This window comes from Eschrichtius robustus, chromosome 7, assembly GCF_028021215.1.
Source record: "Eschrichtius robustus isolate mEscRob2 chromosome 7, mEscRob2.pri, whole genome shotgun sequence".
Taxonomy (NCBI): Eukaryota; Metazoa; Chordata; class Mammalia; order Artiodactyla; family Eschrichtiidae; genus Eschrichtius; species Eschrichtius robustus.
The window spans coordinates 124045812-124052493 of record NC_090830.1 but is presented as its reverse complement, the minus strand read 5'-3'; positions in this window follow the sequence as shown (position 1 = coordinate 124052493).

Here is a 6682-nt window from a genome sequence, read left to right as displayed (position 1 = left end):
ATGAAACTTCTTTTGATCTAGAACTGTATCCTCAGGACTTCCCTGATGGTACAGTGATTAAGAATCCGCCTGCCAATGCAGGGGACACTGGTTCGAGCCCTGGTCTGCGAAGATCCCACATGGCGTGGAGCAACTAAGCCTGTGTACCACAACTACTTAGCCTGCCCTCTAGAGCCACCGAGCCACAACTACTGAGCCTGCATGCCATAACTACTGAAGCCTGTGCACCTAGAGCCCATGCTCCGCAACAAGAGAAGCCACCACAATGAGAAGCCCGTGCACTGCAACGAAGAGTAGCCCTTGCTCCTGGCAACTAGAGAAAGCCCACACACAGCAACAAAGACCCAACGCAGCCAAAAATAAATAAATAAAATAAATTTATAGAAAGAAAAGAACTGTATCCTCTATTCTTTGACATGTCCTTCAACCACAGAAGATTTTTTTCTTTTAAAAACAATCCTACGGGCTTCCCTGGTGGCGCAGTGGTTGAGAATCTGCCTGCCAATGCAGGGGACACGGGTTCGAGCCCTGGTCTGGGAAGATCCCACATGCCACGGAGCAACTGGGCCCGTGAGCCACAACTACTGAGCCTGCGCATCTGGAGCCTGTGCTCCGCAACAAGAGAGGCTGCGATAGTGAGAGGCCCGCGCACAGCGATGAAGAGTGGCCCCCGCTCGCCGCAACTCGAGAAGGCCCTTGCACAGAAACGAAGACCCAACACAGCCAAAAATAAATAAATAAATTTAAAAAAAAAAAAACAAAAAACAATCCTACAGAATATAAAGAGAATATCGAGAAACATAGGTGATGAGAGAGAGGAAAGAAGATCGAATGTGCACAGAATCCTTTGCAGGGTTGGAGAACATCTTTTTTTTTTTTTTTCAGGTTTGATTTTTCTTTTTTTAAACATCTTTATTGGAGTATAATTGCTTTACAATGGTGTGCTAGTTTCTGTTTTATAACAAAGTGAATCAGTTATACATATACATATATGCCCATATCTCCTCCCTCTTGCGTCTCCCTCCCTCCCACCCTCCCTATCCCACCCCTCTAGGTGGTCACAAAGCACCGAGCTGATCTCCCTGGGCTATGCGGCTGCTTCCCACTAGCTATCTATTTTACATTTGGTAGTGTATATATGTCCATACCACTCTCACTCTCTCACTTTGTCCCAGCTTACCCTTTCCCCCCCCCCCATATCCTCAAGTCCATTCTCTAGTAGGTCTGTGTCTTTATTCCCATCTTGCCCCTAGGTTCTTCATTTTTTTTTTTTTTTTTAGATTCCATATATATGTGTTAGCATATGGTATTTGTTTTTCTCTTTCTGACTTACTTCACTCTGTAGGACAGACTCTAAGTCCATCCACCTCACTACAAATAACTCAGTTTCGTTTCTTTTTATGGCTGAGTAATATTCCATTGTATATATGTGCCACATCTTCTTTATCCATTCATCTGTTGATGGACACTTAGGTTGCTTCCATGTCCTGGCTATTGTAAATAGAGCTGCAATGAACATTTTGGTACATGACTCTTTTTGAACTATGCTTTTCTCAGGGTATATGCAGTAGTGGGATTGCTGGGTTGTATGGTAGTTCTATTTTTAGTTTTTTAAGGAAACTCCATACTGTTCTCCATAGTGGCTGTATCAATTTACATTCCCATCAACAGTGCAAGGGGGTTCCCTTTTCTCCACACCCTCTCCAGAATTTATTGTTTCTAGATTTTTTGATGATGGCCATTCTGACCAGTGTGAGATGATATCTCATTGTAGTTTTGATTTGCATTTCTCTAATGATTAATGATGTTGAGCATTCTTTCATGTGTTTGTTGGCAATCTGTATATCTTCTTTGGAGAAATGTCTATGTAGGTCTTCTGCCCATTTTTGGATTGGGTTGTTTGTCTTTTTGATATTGAGCTGCATGAGCTGCTTGTAAATTTTAGAGATTAATCCTTTGTCAGTTGCTTCATTTACAAATATTTTCTGTCATTCTGAGGGTTGCCTTTTCATCTTGTTTATGGTTTCCTTTGTTGTGCAAAAGCTTTAAGTTTCATTAGGTCCCATTTTTTATTTTTGTTTTTATTTCCATTTCTCTAGGAGGTGGGTCAAAAAGGATCTTGTTGTGATTTATGTCATGGAGTGTTCTGCCTATGTTTTCCTCTAAGAGTTTAATAGTGTCTGGTCTTACATTTAGTCTTTAGTCCATTTTGAGTTTATTTTTGTATATGGTGTTAGGGAGTGTTCTAATTTCATTCTTTTACATGTAGCTGTCCAGTTTTCCCAGCACCACTTATTGAAGAGGCTGTCTTTTCTCCATTTTATATTCTTGCCTCCTTTATCAAAGGTAAGGTGACCATACCTGCGTGGGTTTCTCTCTGGGCTTTCTATCCTGTTCCATTGATCTATATTTCTGTTTTTGTGCGAGTACCATATTGTCTTGATTACTGTAGCTTTGTAGTATAGTCTGAAGCCCGGGAGCCTGATTCCCCCAGCTCCGTTTTTCTTCCTCAAGATTGCTTTGGCTATTCGGGGTCTTTTGTGTTTCCATACACATTGTGAAATTTTTTTTCTAGTTCTGTGAAAAATGCCAGTGGTAGTTTGAGAGGGATTGCATTGAATCTGTAGATTGCTTTGGGTAGTAGAGTCATTTTCACAATGTTGATTCTTCCAATCCAAGAACATGGTATACCTCTCCATCTATTTGTATCATCTTTAATTTCTTTCATCAGTGTCTTATAATTTTCTGCATACAGGTCTTTTGTCTCCATAGGTAGGTTTATTCCTAGATATTTTATTCTTTTTGTTGCAATGGTAAATGGGCATGTTTTCTTAATTTCTCTTTCAGATTTTTCATCATTAGTGTATAGGAATGCAAGAGATTTCTGTGCATTAATTTTGTATTCTGTTACTTTACCAGATTCACTGATTAGCTCTAGTAGTTTTCTGGTAGCATCATTAGGATTCTCTATGTATAGTATCATGTCATCTGCAAACAGTGACAGCTTTACTTCTTCTTTTCCGATTTGGATTCCTTTTATTTCTTTTTCTTCTCTGATTGCTGTGGCTAAAACTTCCAAAACTATGTTGAATAATAGTGGTGAGAGTGGACAACCTTGTCTTGTTCCTGATCTTAGAGGAAATGGTTTCAGTTTTTCACCATTGAGAATGATGTTGGCTGTGGGTTTGTCATATATGGCCTTTATTATGTTGAGGTAAGTTCCCTCTATGCCCACTTTCTGGAGGCTTTTTATCATAAATGGGTGTTGAATTTTGTCAAAAGCTTTCTCTGCATCTATTGAGATGATCATATGGTTTTTCTCCTTCAATTTGTTAATATAGTGTATCACATTGATTGATTTGCATATATTGAAGAATCCTTGCATTCCCGGGATAAACCCCACTTGATCACGGTGTATGATCCTTTTAATGTGCTGTTGGATTCTGTTTGCTAGTGTTTTGTTGAGGATTTTTGTATCTATGTTCATCAGTGATATTGGCCTGTAGTTTTCTTTTTTTGTGACACCTTTGTCTGGTTTTGGTATCAGGGTGATGGTGGCCTCACAGAATGAGTTTGGGAGTGTTCCTCCTTCTGCTATATTTTGGAAGAGTTTGAGAAGGATAGATGTTAGCTCTTCTCTAAATGTTTCATAGAATTCGCCTGTGAAGCCATCTGGTCCTGGGCTTTTGTTTGTTGGAAGATTTTTAATCACAGTTTCAATTTCAGTGCTTGTGATTGGTCTGTTCATATTTTCTATTTCTTCCTGGTTCAGTCTTGGAAGGTTGTGCATTTCTAAGAGTTTGTCCATTTCTTCCAGGTTGTCCATTTTATTGACATATAGTTGCTTGTAGTAACCTCTCATGATCCTTTGTATTTCTGCAGTGTCGGTTGAGAACATCTTGAGAAGAATCACACACTTTAATCTTCAGTGCTGTCTTCTTTTCATGATGAAAGCTTAAAACCTTAAAATCCGAACTAAAGTTTCCAAGGAAAATTAATTTGTTAAATTAGAAGGGAAAAACCCCCCACAGCTTGTCATTTGAAATAATGAATGTCATAATTCAGTGCTTACATGGTATGTCTTAGACTTAAATATGCAAATATACCCGTTGGGTTTTGAATTGGACGCTTATGCTAGTTGAGCTTTCTTCTCTAAAAAGGAGTAGGACAGATAGAAAATGTTTATTTCTATGGTCCACAAGTCTGCATGTGTAACCATTACATTCATGGAGTTTACAGAGGCTCTCACTGCCCTTTTAATCTGCTCTAGGACCTCATTCTTCCCCTGCCCCTTCATGAACACTCAGTCAGGACCCTGACTTTTCTGGATGCTCTTTTATCACTACAAGCTTCAAAACATGGTCTTGGTTTAATAATTAAAATATCCAATCCCACCATAGTCAAGCTATAAAATGCTTTTAAATTAAATGATAACATTAAGTTTTTCACTTTAAAAGTAACATTTCTTTCCCTCCCCCAGCCCAAACCTGTGGCAAGGGAGAATCCTGCAGTTGAGGAAGGAGGAAAGCTTCTGACGTTTTTTTCCCACCCAGGGTTTCTCCTCCTCCTCTCCCCTTCTTGCTAACCCTACCAGTTAGAGAAAACAAAGGAGAAAGAGATAAGGGAACAGCAAAGTTCTTACTTGCCAGGTATCCTGTTGGTGATTTAGTATCTGAGTTTTTCAAGGCTTGGCCTGAGTTTACAACTGACTGGTTAACTGGCTGTGTGTGTGTGTGTGTGTGGTGAGGGGTTGTAATTGTTAGAGGTATTCCCACTCCCCATTACCAGGGGTCTTTCCCATGTCACTCTCTCCACAGGGTGAATGAATTCAGGTCCTCATTGGTGGCTTACTCTTCCTTCAGCACTGAAGGTACCTCAAGCTTCTCTCTGCTGCTGTGTGCTGGTTCCTCCAGGGCCATCTCTTGGACAAGACCCAAGGCAACATTTCAGACGCCCCCCAGTGGGGGCGATCTTGACTCTACCATCAAAGCAACTGGCCAATCCGTCTCCCCCGCTTTTGCTGAGAGTCAGAAACCAGAGCACTTTGTTCCCTAAGCCACAGTTTCCCCAGAGTAGGTTCTTGAAGAGGCCCTGTCGAGGGCCCTGTCCAACCGTGCTGGAAGGGAAGGACAGGCCTCCTCTATCCTAGCTCCATGAGGGGAGAGGGGGTGGGACTCATTCACAGCAAACCAACACCTCTCTCCAAAAATGTTCACTTCCTGATTTCCAGCTTCCACCCTTGCATCCTCTTATCAAGGGTGAAATAGTTAGGAGCTGTAAAACTGATTTTCTGCCATCTCTCCCCACCCCCAACACACTTTAAAAAAAAAATTCTGTATGGTGGTCTGGCGTTCATTTTGGAATCTGGTATTTTTACTGTGTTCAGTCTTAGACAAAACTTCCATTTTGATATCTGATATTGATGTTCACAAGAATGTTCTAGTTCAGTCCTAAGACTTCAGAGGCTGCAGATGTATGTCAGGGATTGGATGCTCCAGATTTTTCTAAAAGTTACAGATCCTCCGTGTAACCCAAAGGTAATATAAATGTGAGTGATTATAAATTCAGTAATGCAATAGCAAAATATCAGAAAGGCGATGCCTACAAGCTATGTTTGCTTCTGCTATTGTCCTATTAAGCAAGTCCAGTATCAAAGAAAGTATGTCGAGAACATGTTAGCTGCAGAAATTATTTACTCTTATCAAACAGCCATTGTTTTCATGCCTGTTCATATTCTTAACACTATATTTGCTGCCTCCCCAGAGACAGCCTAGTCAATTACATGGTCTTCCTTTGGCACTTACATCAAGGCCAAGAGTAAACTGTTCCAAGCACAATGCAACAGACTGTTTCTTTTGAAGCAAACAAAATAGGGCCATGGTTTTCAATCTTTTTTTTTTTTTTCTTCTGAAAAGTGACAGGATAAGAATTAGGCTAAAGGGAGAAGCATAAAGAAACATTTTCTTCCAGTAGGCTGAACAGCGCTATATTAACAATACACTTCCTGATGGGTAAGCAGTGAATTCTTTTGTTTACTAAAAATACCTCAATCAATTTTTCTTTTAATGACTTTCATCACCACTACCTATATAGTGCTGAAGGACATTTCAGTCCTCTTATCTTTCCTCCTGTTCTTTATTGTTCAGAACAAGTACACACACTGTGGTCATGTGATATTCCTTATTAGCTGTAACTGAAGCTTAACGGATATAATTAACGGATTATTCCAGCCCTCTTTTTAGTTCTTCGGTTCCTTTTATTCTTAAAGAGATGAATTCTAATAGTGGTATTATCAGATTCTACATACAGTAGAGACATATTAGAAGAATAAAATGCCCCTTAGGACTTACCATGTGGCTTATTGTAGTTAACAGAATAAATGTCCATCCAGAGGGATATTGTTAGCTTTTTAGCACTTCACTCTTGACTATTTCTTGGAGACTAGAAATCTGTGTTCCAGTATTCTCCCCTGTCCCTTACTAGCTGTGTGAGGTTGGCAAGTCACTTACCCTCTCAGTTACATCATCTGCAAAATAACCCCAGCAAGAAAATGACTAGCCTGGATAATTTCTTAAGTCAAATATGCTTCTCCAAACTTCAACCTTCAATGCTACACTGTATTCCTAGCATTTACTTAGGGCTTAAAAAAAATCAGAATGTATGGTACAATTATGGGTAATGT